Raw genomic sequence first — 17,091 nt, 5'->3', positions numbered from 1 at the left:
ATAATTTTTGAAACTAAAAGGATGTCAAAATGTCCCAACAAATTAATTGTGTTGCGAGAGCAACACTTTGGTTTTATCCTGTTTTTTTTTTGTTTTTTTTTTCCTATGCCGCCTATGTCGGCTTATTCCTGGAAACTGGTAAGGGTCTAACTTGTGCGGTTTTTACGGAAAGTGTGGACCTCAGGCCGGATTGATGAATATGGCATTACATTTTGGAAAGCTCCGCAGAACTCTTGCCTGGGGCCAAAAAGGGTGGCTTTTGCTTGTCCACGATGGTTTTTGCTCTCGCAACACTTTATTCGGCGAAGCCGGACAATGGTTGCCGTAACACTTCACGTTTCTCAGGCAACGTAGGTCAGCTTTAATCTTATCAGCTTTAATCTAGTGTCCGGCTTCATGTAAAACCAGGGCTTGTGTACGAGCCAAATAGACCGTATATAATTAATCGTGAATAGTGAATCACACATAGCCCAGAGCCCATTGAAAAAAAGTCAAGATTTTTACTGTTTTGTACTGATTTTTGCAATTCACTGACTTCTTCCAACTGTTTTGCCAAAATCACCCAAGGGTATTTAATAAATGTTTTTTTAACTTTATATCCAAGTTTTCCAAAAGTTTGTTTCTTTTTTAGTGTCCAAATTTTCTAATTAAAAAAAAAACACCACTTAAAATATATCTGGCTTTGAATAAAAAACAAATGACTCTTGGGTATTAGTAGGAATGGTGTCTAGGAGGGCAACACCCAAAACTATATTTTGAATATCTTCTCCACTTTTTGATTTTGAGTTTATCACCTCTTTTTAAATTTTGAATTGATTCATAATCTGACAAAAAAACCTTACAGCGAAAAGTAAAAAAAAAATGACTTTCTTAGCCATTCTTTCAGAAAGACTCCTGAAACACAGGGGGCGTTTAATTAGAATAAGAATCTTTTTTAAAGTACTAAGAAACTCAAATGTAAAAAGTGAGGCATTGAGGAAGGGGCAGCTTCCCTCATAATCGGAATAATTTCTGTTCATTTTAAGTTTTAATGTTGCTCCTTACTTTCAACTCATAAATTTAATTTTTTTTTATCATATTGCCCAAAAAGACCATCGGGTAGCCCTTTGAGCCATTTGAGCCTTCGAGCCATTTTTTTTTATTCAATTATCCGAAAAGACTATCAAGTAACCATTTGAGCCATTAAGCCATTTTTCTTATATTCAATGGTCCGAAAAGACCATCAAGTAACCCTTTGAGCCATTTAAATTTTTCATTTGAGTCATTGAAAATTAGTCATTTAGATTTTAAAATATTAAAATAGAAAATATAAGACTGTTTAAAAGTTTCAAGGTCATCAAAATGTAAAAAAAAACAATTGAGCCCCTATACGCATCTTAGTTTAGTTCAAGTCTGAAATCCTCAATTTTTGAAGGTTTTTAACTTCTGTTTTTTTTTGTTTTTTTTTTAATTTGTGAAGTTAGAAGCATCACATTTTGCCAGTATTACCACGTTAAAAAATAAATAACAAACTTATTAATTGAATTTGACTATATTTTTCGTCCTAAAAATTCAAAAATAAATAATCTGTTAATGCCCAACTACATCTTTTTATATATTTTCAGGTTACTTTTTGCTGATTTTTGTTTATCAAAATTTCATTTTATTTGTTGTGATGCCCACTACTACGAAAAACAGCATTACTACATATGGGAGCCATTTTTATTGAAAATTAAATCTTTTTCTAAAGTTTTATGATATAAATGATTGGAGGAGTTTTCACTTAACTAGTTTCACCAATAAGATTACATTTTTACCCAATGCTTTAAAGAACTGATTTCACACAAAGGCATCAGTTTCAGGAAAAAAGATAGAAAAGCTGAAAAGATAGAAAAACTGGTTTTTTTTTTAAATTTAATTTGATCCAGTGTTTTTATCATGCTTTCCAGCAGACAATAGAATTACAGCTATCAAAAGGTAAATAAAAAAGTGGACATTTTTTTCCCATTCCTTTTTCAAAATAAAATCCTAAAAGCTATCGTATCCTACATGTTACTTAAATTAAACAAGTAAGTAAAAAAAGATTTGATTTAGTCTTTATGTTTTAATACATTTTTTGAACCTATGCAGAGAGTTCTATTAAAAATTTTTTTAAGAAATTAATCTGATTAAGAAGTAAATCTTAAATTAAGAGACATTATTATAAAAAATGAAGCAAAACCTAAAGTGAATATCGATACTGCAAAGTCATACTACAGTAAAATTAAAAGTAAAATTTGAACCAAAAAGACAACGATGGGGATTTTTTTTTTATTTTGGTCTCTTTTTACAAGTTTGCAATTTTTGCCTTTTTTTTATTTATTTTGGAATTTTTCAAAGCTTTCCAATTTAGGTTATCTTTAGTCTTTGAGTACAAATAGATTTTTTCCAATCAAGATCCCCTACCCTTCCTTGTGAGACCCCATGTCTAAACATAAAAATCAAATTACATTATTGGTTAAATCCGATCTTAAAATTTTAATTTTCTTCTTATTCTACTGATTTAGGTTCGAGTGTTTCGGGGGAGGGGGGATTTCCCCTTGCATCACTTCCTATTGAAACAACAGCTTAAAAATCAGTCAGTTGGGATGACCGTTATACAGCAATAATCACAATAATTGTGAATTTTACAGTAGTAATTGTGATATCTGGCTGGAATCAAAATAAAAGCTTCGGTGTAAGCCTGGAGTGGGGGGGGGCAGGAATCATCCGACGCTTCTTATATATTCTTGTAGATTCTTCTAGGCAACAATTTAAAGTGAGTTAACTTTTGGCTTGTCCTACAGGGAAAATATCACTAAACATCGCCCCAAACGAAATTACAGCCACTATCAAAGCTCGAACCACCGACTTTTTGCTTGTGATTTTGGCAGGCAAACCATTCGGTTAGGATGTGCATAATAAAAATGCTTTGATAATTTTAGCCAGAAATAAAGAAAGGATAAAAAGGCAAAATGTAGTTTTCTTTAGTTTTCCCTTGAGAAGTCATATCTTTCACGGAAAGCAATTTTGTAACACAATTGTTTATTTTTAGTTTCGACGCTTAAAATTCAGGCCAATGGCTCGAACAGCGACATGAAAGGAAATTCGATTCTGTATTTGCACGTATGATTGCAAAAGATATTCTAAAGTTGATTTATGATGAAACGGAGTTATCAAAAATTGTGAATTACGGAAGAAAGGTGGTTATGAAAAATGGTAGGAAAATCCAAAGTAGCACCGAAGGTTTTAAGGATTTGACGAAAAGAAAATTTGACTAATTAAAAATTTGGTATCTATCAAGACCTATGAATTTACATAAGATAAAATATATTCTTCAACAATAAAAATGATGAAGAAGTTACATTTTGTTAGCCTATTTAGAGGGATCACATAGCAAGCCTTCTTATAATTAATTAATTCAAGAAATGTTCTCCAAAACAGAACTGTTTTTAGAAAAGCAAAAAATTAATGTTCAAACAAAAGACAATCTGAAAAAAAGTCATTAAATAATTAAATTGAACATGCACATAAATTAGTACCAATGAACAAAATAAACCCAAAACGAACAGAGTTAAAAGGAACAATCAAAGCAAATAAAAAAGTTAAAAATACCGCTATAAATGGGTAAATTTAGCTTAGAGAAAATAGAAATTCAAATGAGTAATCAAGCCAAACTTAAAAAAAAGAACTTGCCATAAGCAAGAGTGGGGCTACCACTCCCCTAAATCTTATAGTTCCCTGACTGCCGTTTGCGATTAAAAGAAATATATCTGTATTTCAACCAATGTTATTGTCAACAATTACCAATTGTCGACATTAATGTCAACAACATAAATGTCAACATTACCAAAACCAGAGGCAACAAAAAAGCCAGAAACCAGTCAGTCATTTTTTTATCTGAAAAATTATCTTTATTGACTGTGCATTTTATAGATTAAATAACTAACAACCTTACAGAATATTCGCCTTTACGAATTTATTGCCCTTTTAAAAATTAGTATTGCCCTTTTACGAATTTATTACCCTCTTATGAATTACGTATTGCTATATCCCCCTTTGCGAATTATTAATCATATTCCTTTTCAAAGTTATTGATTGTGTGTTTTATAGATTAAATACCGAACAAGGCTACAGAATATCCTCTCTTGCGAATTTCACTCTCAAAATTGCATTATTATTTTCTTCTGTTCTAAAAGCAATTGCTTCTTCATAGACTTTTGTTCTGGAAATTAGTTTTCCAACTTAAGTCAAAGATGACATTTCATGAGCCTAGAAAGAGAGCATGGTCCTTCTGAATTTTAAAGGGACGGAAGAACCAGATAACCAATTTTTGACTTGTGAAAATTTTTCATTGTTTTGGTTGCCCATTTTTATAGATTAGTACCCAACAAGCTTACATAATATCCCTTTTTACAAATTTCACTCTCTAAATTGCATTATTTCTTTTTTTCTAAGAACGATTACTTCTTTGTAGACTTCTGATCAAGAAATTACTTTTGAAACACAAGACAAAGACGAGATTTCATGAGCCTAGAAAGAGAGCATGGTCCTTCTGAATTTTAAAGGGACAAAAGAATCATTTAACAAGTAGTGACGCAATAGGCACTTGAAAGGCAGCCATAGCCAATACTCCTATTTTCCTTTAATGATTTAAGTTAAACGGCGACCCCCTCAAGACGCAATTGTAATTACACTTCTTTGAGACGCAGGTGCATGCTACGTCATAGGTTCTTAAGCACATATCCATGGATTCCATGGCACCCCTATCCATGGATTCTATGCCAGCCCTGTTTTTGAACACATACCCATCCCGTTAATTCAACGACAGCCCTAGTTTTTAATGCATCCCTATCCTGTCATTTCAGCGACAGCCAGCAGGTACATTTTTGCGTCATAGTGAATGTTTACTTTGGTTGTTATGAAATAAAATTTGATTGTTACCCAATATATTTTTTTTATTGCTACGTCAAATCAAACGTACAATCAAACGTACGTCAAACGTACTACGTACAATCAAAAGTGTACTAGAATCCATAAGTCAAGCCGAGAAGTTTTATTAAGAAATTTTTCTTCAATATGTTTTTCAAGACGTTTAAAGACATTCCAAGACGTTTTTAAGACATTTTTCTTCAAGACGATTTCTTCGTGATTTCTTTAGTTCTTATGTAATAGAGAATGTTGTTAAGGATGACGCATTCTAACGTGACTTGTTTCTTCAGGGCCTATGGGGAAGTCCCGGTTGTAATTGGGGGAGATAAAAACATGGGTGTTACAAAATAACGGTACACAGGAAGGACGTACGCAATCTTGCGCGTCTTCAGAGATTTATTGGGACAAAATATAATTTTTCGTGACTTGGTAGACTTATTGAGAATGACGCAATCTCACGTGGCATGCTAGACTTCAGGGTCCCGTGGGGAAATGCCCACTTGTAACTGAGGAGAGGAAACACGTAGGGGGGCTACATAATGACGGTGCAGACTTGGAATGTGACAAAATCTCGCACATAGGTGTTACGCAATAACGGAGGGCACACGTGAGTGTTATGTAATGACAGCGAAAACGTTGCACACTTGGGATGTTATGTCATGACGGTACATACGTCGGTGTTACATAATACTTTAAGAGATTTTTTTCTTTGGGATTTCTTTTTCTTTCAAGATGTTTTTTATGGAACCTTTATTATCCTAATGGTTTTTTGTCCCCATTGGGATTCGAAGGTACCATTTCCATTCAATGGAACTGCGCCCTAGACAACTGGACCAGCAATCTATTTCTAATATTAGGATTCAGGAATTAGATTATACAAAATAATCAGTCCGACACACGAAGAATTACCGTGTCCCGCTAACTAGAATGATTAAGCTATTGATTACGTGTTTCCTATGACTGCAATAGTTAAGATGTCGATGGGAAATCGATTACTAGAGTTTTAGTTATAATTGAAGTTCAACTGTTTGCTAAGTAATGCTTTAGAAGGGTATTATAAGCCCAAACAAAGCGATTCTTCACCTCTTAGAGAAAAAATCCTTGTATTCTGGAGGGTCAATCTTAGAGAATTTCTAGAGATATTTCCTTAGAGAATGATATAAAGTTTTTCAAAACATAGGAAAATATTCCTTCTTAGAAAATGTTACACAATGACCGGGGTACACGTGGCTGTTACGTAATGAAAGCGCAAGTTTGGTATGTGCTGTCATGACAGCGCACCCATGGGATGTTTCGTAATGATAGTGCACACGTGGTATGTTAATTAACGACGGTACATATGTCAATGTTACATCATACTTTAAGGGATTTTGGTTCGGAATTTCTTTTTAGAGAACCTTTATACTCTAATGTTTTTATTTTTCCTTCAGGATTCAAAGGAACCATTTCCATTCAATTGAGCTGTACCCTAGACAGGTGGACCAGCAATCTATTCTAATATTATGAGTCAGAAAATAGATCCTATGAAACAACCAGTTTCAAACATGGAGAATTCTCATGTCCCTCTAACTATAATGATTACATGAAAGCTATAGAATGTAAGCTATTGATTACTTGTTTTCTATGACTGCAATAATACATATGCAGAGGGGGAAATCGATTACTAGACCTTGATTATAATTGAAGTACACCTGCTTGCTAATTTATGCTTTAGAAGGGTATCATGAGCCCAGACAAAGCGTTTCTTCACTTCTGAGCGATATGATTCCAGTATTTTGGAGGGTCCTTCTTGGAGAATTTCTAGAGATATTTTCTTACAGAACGATATAAACTAGTTTAAAAGATAGGGGAATACTCCTTCTTAGATAATTATTAGAGATTTTTGCTTAGAGACTGATCTAAATTTGCCCAAAATATAGGAAAATTGGGGCACAAGACATGTGACTTAATTCTACTTTTTTTTCTTGATTGTATTTTCTCTCAGTTCAAAGCCTTTGACTCTCAATGGCTGACCCATCCCCTAGCGAGCAGTTTCAACGGGCCACCCCCTAACATCCAATTTCAGCCGGGACCTAGAAACCAATTCCAATGGGACCCCAGCAACCAATTTCAGCGCCAAATTTCAGCGCCAGTGCATATCTAGAAGGACTCAATACTCTTTTTGAGGCAACCGAAAAAGGTGATAAAAGAGGATGCTTATATTACCCAGAATTGAATATACCGACACGATAGAAAACAATTCATCGATTTTAGACTAGTCATAATAGTGTAGAGGTTGTACGTGGCTACGCTTGAAAATTTGGCTACGTTCAACTGAAGACCCACCAATAATTGGAAAAGCAATTTCTGACGCTTAAGGCCCACTCCTCATCAACCTACACAAAGAACCACCAACCCTTCTCCAAGATTGCTGAAGTTCTATTATATACAATTGTACACAATTTTTTCAATCTTCAACCGAATCATCTACTCATATGAAGCGTTAAAATAAATGTCGATTTTGCCGTTTATTTTGTTGGACGATCCCGACCCCTAGATACCAATACACCACCGTACGGCATTACTATGAAACAGGCTCAATATGCATATAGTTTTTTCTGCAATTCGAAATTAATTGACCATCTCAGAATTTTCACTTTTTTTGCTAGAATTTTGTTTTATACCACGAAATGACTGAAAACACTGCTTTGCTCTGGGACAAGTCTTTTTATCTAAAATAAATGTCTATGTTAACCATTATTTTGTAAGACTACCTTTACCTTTAGAAACCAAAGTGCCACCGTATGGTTTTACTGTATCTGAAACAGAACGCTCAATACGCGTATTGTTTTTCAGTCTTATAGGACTACCTGCACCTTAGAAATCAATACAGCACCGTACGGCTTTACAACCTCTGAAATAGGAAGCTCAATGTGCGCATAGTTTTTTTTAGGTAATCCTAAATCAATTGACAACCTCAGTCTTTTTACGCAGTAGATTTTTGCTTTCTTTGGGCTAGATTCACTGTTTTGCATCATAAAATTCTTGAAAACCCGGCTTCGCTGTGGGATAGTTTTTTGGCCAAAATGAATGTCTAAGTTAACCGTTTGGTTTCTAGGACTAACTGCACCTTAGAGACGAATTGACAACTGTACAATATTGTTGACCTTCTGGCACTCCTCATCATTCCTAAGACATTTTTATAGTTTTTTTAATGGAGGAATATCCGATTCCACTTTCCCCTGCTTTCGACGCCGGTTACAACGGTTCCACCTTCAATTCTGCTGGCTTTCTACCCACGTTCAACCGATTCCCGTTCCTACAATGCTTCTAGGATCCCAACTCCAAAACTGGCTCCCAGTTAAGTTAGTTCTGGATTTCCTTCTTCTGTCCTCTGATTCTGCAATTGCAATCCTGTTAATTCCACTCCAAGCTCCATCGATTCTAAGATTTCGTATGCAGCTACCTCCCTGGTAATCTATGGCTTGCAAATGACACCCTCTGGTGTACATTATCACGCCTAAAGGTTTTTCAGCCTTTTCCCCCTCAAAAATAAATTTATAAACTAAAAACAACCTTATTTTTCGTTTGAACTCTTTGTGTTCTGATTTTCGTTCGTGAAACTTGTTGTACGCTGATTTTTCTTTTCGTAAACGCGCGCTGTACATTGATTCTTTCTCCTCGTGAAGCCGATTTTGTTTGTGGAACTTTTATTGTTCATGGGGCTTGTTGCATGTTGATTTCTTTTGGTCATGGAACTTGTTGCGTGCTGATTTTTGTTCATGAACTGTGTTGCATGTTGAATTTCCTCTTCATGAAACTTGTACACTAATTTTTCCCATCACGAAACTGATTTTGTTCACTGGACTTGTTGCATGCTGATTTTTGTTCGTGGAACTTAATGCGCGCTTATTTTTTTTTCCGTGAAACTTGTTTCATATTGATTTTTTCCCTTTGTGAAACTTGTATATTGATTTTTCTTCTCGTGAAACTATTTTTGTAGATTGAACTTGTTGCGTGCTGATTTTTGTTCGTAGAACTTGTTGCATGCTGATTCTTCTTCTTGAAACTTGTTGAATGTTGATTTTTCTCTACGTGAAACTTGTCCAGTGATTTTTTCTTTTCGTGAAACTTATTTTGTTCATGGAAATTGATGGGTGCTAATTTTTTTGGTTCGTGGAGCTTGTTACGTGATTTTTTTGCTCTTGAAACTTCTTAAAAGTTTTTGGTCTCTTCGTGAAACTTGTACATCAATTTTTCTCCTCGTGAAACAGTATTCACTCATGGAAATTGTTGCGTGCTGATATTTATTCAAGAAACTTCCCACATGCTTATTTTTTTCTTCGTGAAACTAGTACATTGATCTTTCTCCTCGTGAAACTGATTTTGTTCATGGAACTTGTGGCTCGCTGATTTTGTTCTAGGAACTTTTTGCGTACTTATTTTGTGCGCGGAATTTGTTGTACGGGGATTTTTCTCCTCGTCAAACTGATTTTGTTAATAGAGCTTGTTGCATGGTGATTTTGTCTATAGAACCTGTTGCGTGATGACTATTTCTTGTCAAACTTTTTGCATGTTCAGTTTTCTCTTCGTGAAACTAGTACATTCACTTTTCTTCTTGGGAAATTGATTTTGTTCATGGAGCTTGTTGCGTTCTCAATTTTTGTTCATGGAACTTGTCGCATGCTGATTTTTGTTCGTGAAGCATGTTACATGTTTATTTTTCCCATTGTAAAACTTGTGCATTTATTTTTCTAATCGTGAAACTGATTATCTTCATGAAAATTGTTTTGAGCTGACTTTTGTTCGTGAAACTTGTTGTTTGGTGATTTTTGTTCTTGAAGTTGTTGCGTGTTGATTTTTCTCTTCGTGCAACTTATAGGTTAATTTTTCTCCTCGTGAAACTGATTGTGCTCATGAAACTTGTTGCGTGTTGATTTCTTAGTAGTTCATAGAACTTCTTATGTATTGATTTTTGTTCCCGAAACTTATTGTGTGCTTATTTGTATATGATATTTTTTGCTGAAAAAATATCAGAGGTCAGTTTCACGAACAAAAAATCAACATGCAAGAAATTTCATGAACAAAAATCAGCACGCAATAAGAACCGTGAACAAAATCAACGTGCAACAAGTTCCATGAACAAAAAGTGTTACGTGAGGAGAAAAATCAGCGTACAATTTTCACGAGGAGAAAAATGAATATGCAAAATGTTTCACGAAAAAAAATCAGCACGCAACAGGCTCCAAGAACGAACAGTCAGCACGTAACAAGTTCCCTGAACAAAATCAGTTTCACGAGGAAAGAAAATCAATGTACAAGTTTCACGAAGTGAAAAATAAAAATGCAATAAGTTTCAAGAACAAAAATCAGCACGCAGCTAGTTCAAAGAACAAAAAAGTCAGCATGCAATGAATTCAATGAACAAAATGAGTTTCGCGAGGAGAAAAATCAAAATACAAGTATCGCGAAGAGGAAAATCAAGGTGCAACAACTTCCACGAACAAAAATCAGCACACAGCAAGTTTCATGAACGAAAAAAATCAGCATGGAATGAGTTCAACAAAATCAATTTCACGAAGAGAAAACCAATGTACCAGTTACACTAAGAGGAAGATCAAAGGAGAGAAAAGAGGAGAAAAAGTTAAATGTACTACTTTCACAAAAAGAAAAATCAACTTGCAACAAGTTTCACGAACAAAAATCATCAGGCAACAAGTTCAAGTTAAAACTACGGTCATATTTTTGTTTATAAATATATTTTTGAGGGAGAAAAGGTTGAAAAACCCTTGGGCGTGATAATGTACGCCAGAGGAGTGTCATTTGCCAGCAATAGATTACCACGGAGTAGCCCCCCACAAAGTCTTGGAATCGATGGAACTTGGAATTGCATTGATTAGACCAGATTTATAGAATCGGGGGGGGAAATGGGAAATCCAGAACTGACGCAACCTGAGCCAAATTATGTGTTGGGGTCGCTGGGGTCATAGTGGAACTGGAAACGAATGAACTGGCATGGAAAGCCGGCAGATTTGAAGGTGGAACCATTGTAATTGGGGTCATAAACGGGGGAAAACGGAAATGTCTTAGGAGTTATAAGGGTTACTAGAGGGGCAGTAATGCTGCAGGGAGGCGCATTCATGAATGCGGAGGCGCATTCAAAGATGTAGGTAGTCCTACAAAATAAATGGTTAAAATAGTTATTTATTTTGGTCAAAAAGACTGTCCCAAAGCAAACTGGTGTTTTCATTCATTTCATGGTTTTAAAATACAATTCTAGCCAAAGGAAGGCGATAAACCTATTGTGTGATTAAATAAAAAAAAACAAGTTTTTTTAACGGAAAGTAAGGAGCGACATCAAAACTTAAAACGAACAGAAATTACTCCGTACATGAAAGGGGCTTTTCCTCCTCAACGCCCCGCTCTTTACGCTAAAGTGTGAGCCTTTCTCTCAACTCTACTTTTTAAAACAGTTAGAAACTTTAGCGTAAAGAGCGGAGCGTTGAGGAGGAAAAGCCCCTTTCATACATGGAGTAATTTCTGTTCGTTTTAAGTTTTAATGTCGCTCCTTACTTTCCGTTACAAAAACTTGTTTTTTTTTTATTTAATTTCTGGACGTTTTTGAATTAATGCATGTTTTGATCTTGGCTCTCCGCACATAAATAATTAAAGCAAAATTTGCATATTAATTAATTGCAATTAATCGGAAGATTTTGAGAAAAAAGAAGCGAAGGGGGAGGCCTAGTTGCCCTCCAAGTTTTTGATTACTTAAAAAAGCAACTAGAACTTTTAATTTTTTACAAACGTTTTCATTGGTGAAAAATATACGTAACTTACGAATTAACTTACGTAACGAACTTCTATATTCGTAGGTTTGTATTGCCTATACGAGGGGGGTTCAACCCTCGTCGATACCTCGATTTACACTAAAGCTTAGATTGTTTACCAATTCCTCAAGATTGACCTCTGAATCACAAAGGCCGTAGAATAAATAGTTGAAATTACTAAAAATACTTTAGCGTACAGAGCGAGGTATAACGAGGAGGTAAACCCCTCATATGCGTAATAATTTTTGTTCGTTTTAAGTTTTAATGCTGCTCCTTACTTTCAGTAGAAAAACTTTTCATATTTATTTTTTCATTGTTTTTTCAAATAAAGCTAGAAAACCCTGCACCCCCTTCATTGAAATTCTCTTCCCCCATGAGAAGTTTCTCCATGGAAATATCCTCCAACGTAACCCCCCCCCCTCAACTCTCCCCCCTAAACCAAAAAATCCCCCTACATCTGTACACTTCCCAGTAACCATTACTATATGTAAACACAGGTCAAAGTTTTCAACTTGCAGCCCCTCCCATGTGGACTGCGGGGGAGTATGTCGCCCCTAAAGACATAGTTTTTAGGTTTTTGAGTATGGTGACTAAAATGGCTATCTCAGAATTTTGATCTGGTGACTTTGGGGGAAAAATGAGCGTGGGAAGGGGCCTAGGTGCCCTCCATTTTTTTCGGTCACTTAAAAAAGGCACTAGAACTTTTAATTTCTGTTAGAATGGGCCCTCTCGCAAGATTCTAGGACCACTCAGTCGATACGATTACCCCTGGGAAAAAAAAACAAAAAAAAAACAAATAAACACGCATCCGTGATCTGTCTTCTGGAAAATGTTTCCCCCTATTTTCTAAAATGAGGCAAATTTTCTCAGGCTCGTAACTTTTGATGGGTATAACTTGTATATTTAAAATCAGCATTAAAATTTGATTCTTTTGATGTAGCTATTGGTATCAAAATTCTATTTTTTAAGAGTTTCGGTTACTATTGAGCCGGGTCGCTCATTACCACAGTTCGTTACCACGAACTGTTTGAAAATTCTGAGATGATCGATTGATTTAGAATTCCGGCAGAAAATACACGCAAACTTAGCCTCCTGTTTCAGAAGCAGTTATGCCGTACGGTGGCGCATTGGCTTCTAAAGGTGCGGATAATCCTACAAAATAAACAGCAACAAAGACATTTATGTTGAAGCTATTACAATATAACAGAGCTTCAGCGATTATGGGGAAGTGCAGGTGCATTTTTAGAAGGTTGAGAAAGGAGTGTGCCTTAAGTGTTAAAAAGCGCATTTCTAGTTGCTGGTCGGTCTTCGGATGAACGTAGCCAAAGTTTCAAGCGTCACCACGTAAAAAACTAGTTAAGGTAAATTGACCGATTTCTTGATTGTTTGGATTAAATGTGTGATTTTACTTACGATATAGGTCCTTGCCGATTTCAAATTTGGTTAATGTTGCAGTGTCGAGCGATTTGCAAGCCAATACAGTAAAGGTCATGTTTCATTATCAATTGTCTGATCATCATCCTAAAGCCTGCTCAATGACTTTAGTATCTTTTGGTCATCATAGCACATCGCTTGGTCCTTCAAAACCCCCATACTGTCATCACTAGTCACAAATTGATCAAGCGCTTTTTACTGTGTCAGTAGATTCAATTCTGGATAGAATAGCACGCTAGGGGGTGGGTAAGCCATTGAGTGTCACAGGCTGGGAATTGAGCGAAAATAATACCAAGAAAAAATGGTCAAAATATAAAAATATAGAAATACTAGTTTTTGGGGGCGTTTCGCGCCCCCCCAAGCCCCCCCGTGCGCGTAAGTTGTTACGCGCCATATTAGTTACGCGCCATTGTAGTTGTGTCCCTGTGTCCCACCTGTGAATATAGATATATATATATATATATATATATATATATATATATATATATATATATATATATATATATATATATATATATATTATATATATATATATATATATATTTTACTACGTAAAACTTGCGAATATACAACATTCTTGGCTGTCCCATTGTCTGTGCATATAAATAGATTGTCAGGTTTACCGACTCTTGAACATGCAACATATAATTGTCCATGGGAAAAACAATCTATATTCAGGTCTATACCTTATTATTCTAATGATTAACCTTGAGCTTTGTTGATGGTGATTGCTAATCGAACATTCCCTGTGTCCCCGTCGTCATTTGTATATCCCCCTTTGCCCCCCGGCGTCCCCGTTGTAAATGTGTCCCTGTGTCCCGTTCGTCATTTATATTCCCTGTGTCCCGGTCGTCATTTGTGTCCCGGTGTCCCAGTCTGTAATTTCTCTTTGAGTGTCGCGGCCGTCATTTATATTCCCTGTGTCCCGGTGTCCCGGTCGTCATTTTTGTCCCGGTCGTCATTTGTGTTCCGGTCTCCCGGTCTGTAATTTCTCTTTGAGTGTCCCGGTCGTCATTTATATTCCCTGTGTCCCGGTCGTCATTTGTGTCCCGGTGCTTTGTTGAAGGTGATTGCTAATCGAACATTCCTTGTGTCCCGGTCGCTTTCTCTTTGAGTGTCCCGGTCGTCATTTATATTCCCTACTAGCTGTTGGGGTGGCGCTTCACGCCACCCTAACACCTAGTTGGAGGAGGTGCTTCGCGCTCCCCCATGACCCCCGCTAGTGTAAGTCGTTACGCGCCATATTAGTTACGCACCATTGTAGTTGTGTCCCTGTGTCCCTCCTGTAAATAGAGACAAAAGAAAAAAGATTTCTCTTTTCGTTATAGATATATATATATATATATATATATATATATATATATATATATATATATATATATATATATATATATATGTTTTTAACTACATAAAACTTGCGAATATACAACATTCTACGATGTCCCATTGTCTGTGCATATAAATAGATTGTCAGGTTTACCGACTCTTGAACATGCAACATAGAATTGTCCATGGGAAAAACAATCCGTATTCAGATCTATACCTCATTATTCTAATGATTGCCCTTGAGCTTTGTTGATGGTGATTGCTAATCGAACATTTCCTGTGTCCCCGTCGTCATTTATATATCACCCTGTGCCCCCTGGCGTCCCCGTTGCTGTTGTTTCCCTGTGTCTCGGTCGTTATTTGTGTCCCGGTGTCCCAGTCTGTAATTTCTCTTTGAGTGTCGCGGTCGTCATTTATATTCCCTCTGTCCCGGTCGTCATTTTTGTCTCGGTCGTCATTTGTGTTCCGGTGTCCCGGTCTGTAATTTCTCTTTGAGTGTCCTGCTCGTCATTTATATTCCCTGTGTCCCGGTCGTCATTTGTGTCCCGGTGCTTTGTTGATGGTGATTGCTAATCGAACATTCCTTGTGTCCCGGTCGCTTTCTCTTTGAGTGTCCCGGTCGTCATTTATATTCCCTACTAGCTGTTGGGGTGGCGCGTAAGTCGTTACGCGCCATATTAGTTACGCGCCATTGTAGTTGTGTCCCTGTGTCCCACCTGTGAATATAGATATATCTATATATATATATACTAGCTGTTGGGGTGGCGCTTCGCGCCACCCCAATACCTAGTTGGTGGGGCGCTTTGCGCCCCCCTAAGCCCCCCCGCGCACGTAAGTCATTACGCACCATATTAATTACGTGCCATTGTAGTTGTGTCCCTGTGTCCCACCTAAGAATATAGATAGATTTATATATGTGTTTCAAACTACGTAAAAATTGCAAATATACAACATTCTTGGCTTTCCCACTACTAGGAGCTTTCCGTTTCCAATTGCCAGCAATTGATCTGAAAATGTTTGACCAGAGTCATCGTTTTGCAATCGGACACGCATATTTTTAGTTAATTTTAATATTTTTACGTGTGCCCATAAATTAGAATTTTTCAGGCAAGCATTCATTTCGTCTGCAGGAGTTAAACTACGTAAAAATTGCGAATATACAACATTCTTGGCTTTCCCATTGTCTGTGCATATACAAAGCCGTATGTACTAATAATGACGTCATATGCAAACGCTCTTTTTACAAACAAACAAACATGCATACGCACAACTCGTTTTTATATAGATCGATTGATACAATACAAATTAACTGCGTAAAACTTGCGAATATACAACATTCTTTGCTGTCCAATTGTCGCTGCATATAAATAGATTGTCAGGTTTACCGAACCTCGAACATGCAACGTACAATTGTCCATGAGAAAAACAATCAGTATTAAGATCTATACCACATTTTTCTAATGATTGACCTTGAGCTTTGTTAATGGTGATTGCAAATGCTAATCGAGTTGGGAATTGCAATCTTTTAAATTGAAAAGGCAGATCCGTTGGAATCATGGGAATGCGAGGAATAAGAACAGCCTCGCCCTCAAAAGGCCCTGTCAAGATTGTGGCCTTTATTAGGTTTTCCATTGTTTTTTTTTTTTTTTTACGGCAAGTCGCGTGCCATTGCAAAGCTTTGGTGGCTTGATATTTCTTAAAAGTATTATTGGTACGCCTATTTTTAGTTTTAGCACGTGTGGTGGAAACCCTGAAAGATCTATGGAATTTAAAAATTCAGATGGATAATTAACCGCTTCATTTGGTTCCAAAACTGTTTGACTGACTTGTAAAAGACTGCCTGGTCTCGAATCTTGGTCAAAACAATATTGGTGATTTCGTGGACGTCTATATTTTTGGGTGCGAGAATCGCTCTTTCACTTAGCCATTTATTATTTTTATAATTTTTTAGAATATTCGGAAATACTTTTTCAATCAATTCATTTTTGGACGTCACTAAATTACAGAAATCAGCAGGTAGTTGTATACGTCCTGAAATTGAGTCTACTGGGAGCTTTCCGTTTCCAATTGCCAGCAATTGATCTGAAAATGTTTGACCAGAGTCATCGTTTTGCAATCGGACACGCATATTTGTAGTTAATTTTAATATTTTTACGTGTGCCCATAAATTAGAATTTTTCAGGCAAGCATTCATTTCGTCTGCAGGAGTTGATCTAGGTATTATAGGTAATGTTTGCCTGAAATCTCCCACAAGCAATATTAATATGCTGCCAAAGGGTTTCGACTTCCCTCTCAAATCTTTCAAGCATTGATCCAGAGCCTCGAGCGATTTTTTGTGTGCCATTGTGCACTCATCCCAAATAATAAGTTTGCATTGCTGCAATACTTTACCCATCCCAGATGATTTGGAAATATTGCACGTGGGAGTTTCTGTAGAATGCAAATTCAGAGGCAATTTCAAAGCGGAATGAGCAGTTCTTCCACCAGGCAGCAATGTTGCGGCTATTCCGGACGACGCAATTGCCAACGCTATATCATTTTTTGATCGAATTGATGCCAGAATCAGTTTTATCATAAACGTTTTACCAGTACCTCC

At 36.4% G+C, this 17,091-nt stretch overlaps 1 protein-coding gene across 1 annotated transcript in view; it reads right to left on the bottom strand.

The window, feature by feature from the left end:
• LOC136036827 (neuroligin-4, Y-linked-like) overlaps positions 1-17,091 on the bottom strand; it is a 277,273-nt gene that overhangs the window by 214,549 nt on the left and 45,633 nt on the right. The gene's annotated exons all lie outside the window — the stretch shown is intronic.

The sequence above is a fragment of the Artemia franciscana genome, chromosome 16, assembly GCF_032884065.1.
Source record: "Artemia franciscana chromosome 16, ASM3288406v1, whole genome shotgun sequence".
Lineage (NCBI taxonomy): Eukaryota > Metazoa > Arthropoda > Branchiopoda > Anostraca > Artemiidae > Artemia > Artemia franciscana.
Note: the sequence above shows the minus strand (reverse complement) of the source record. Positions and strands in the feature narration are given on the sequence as shown.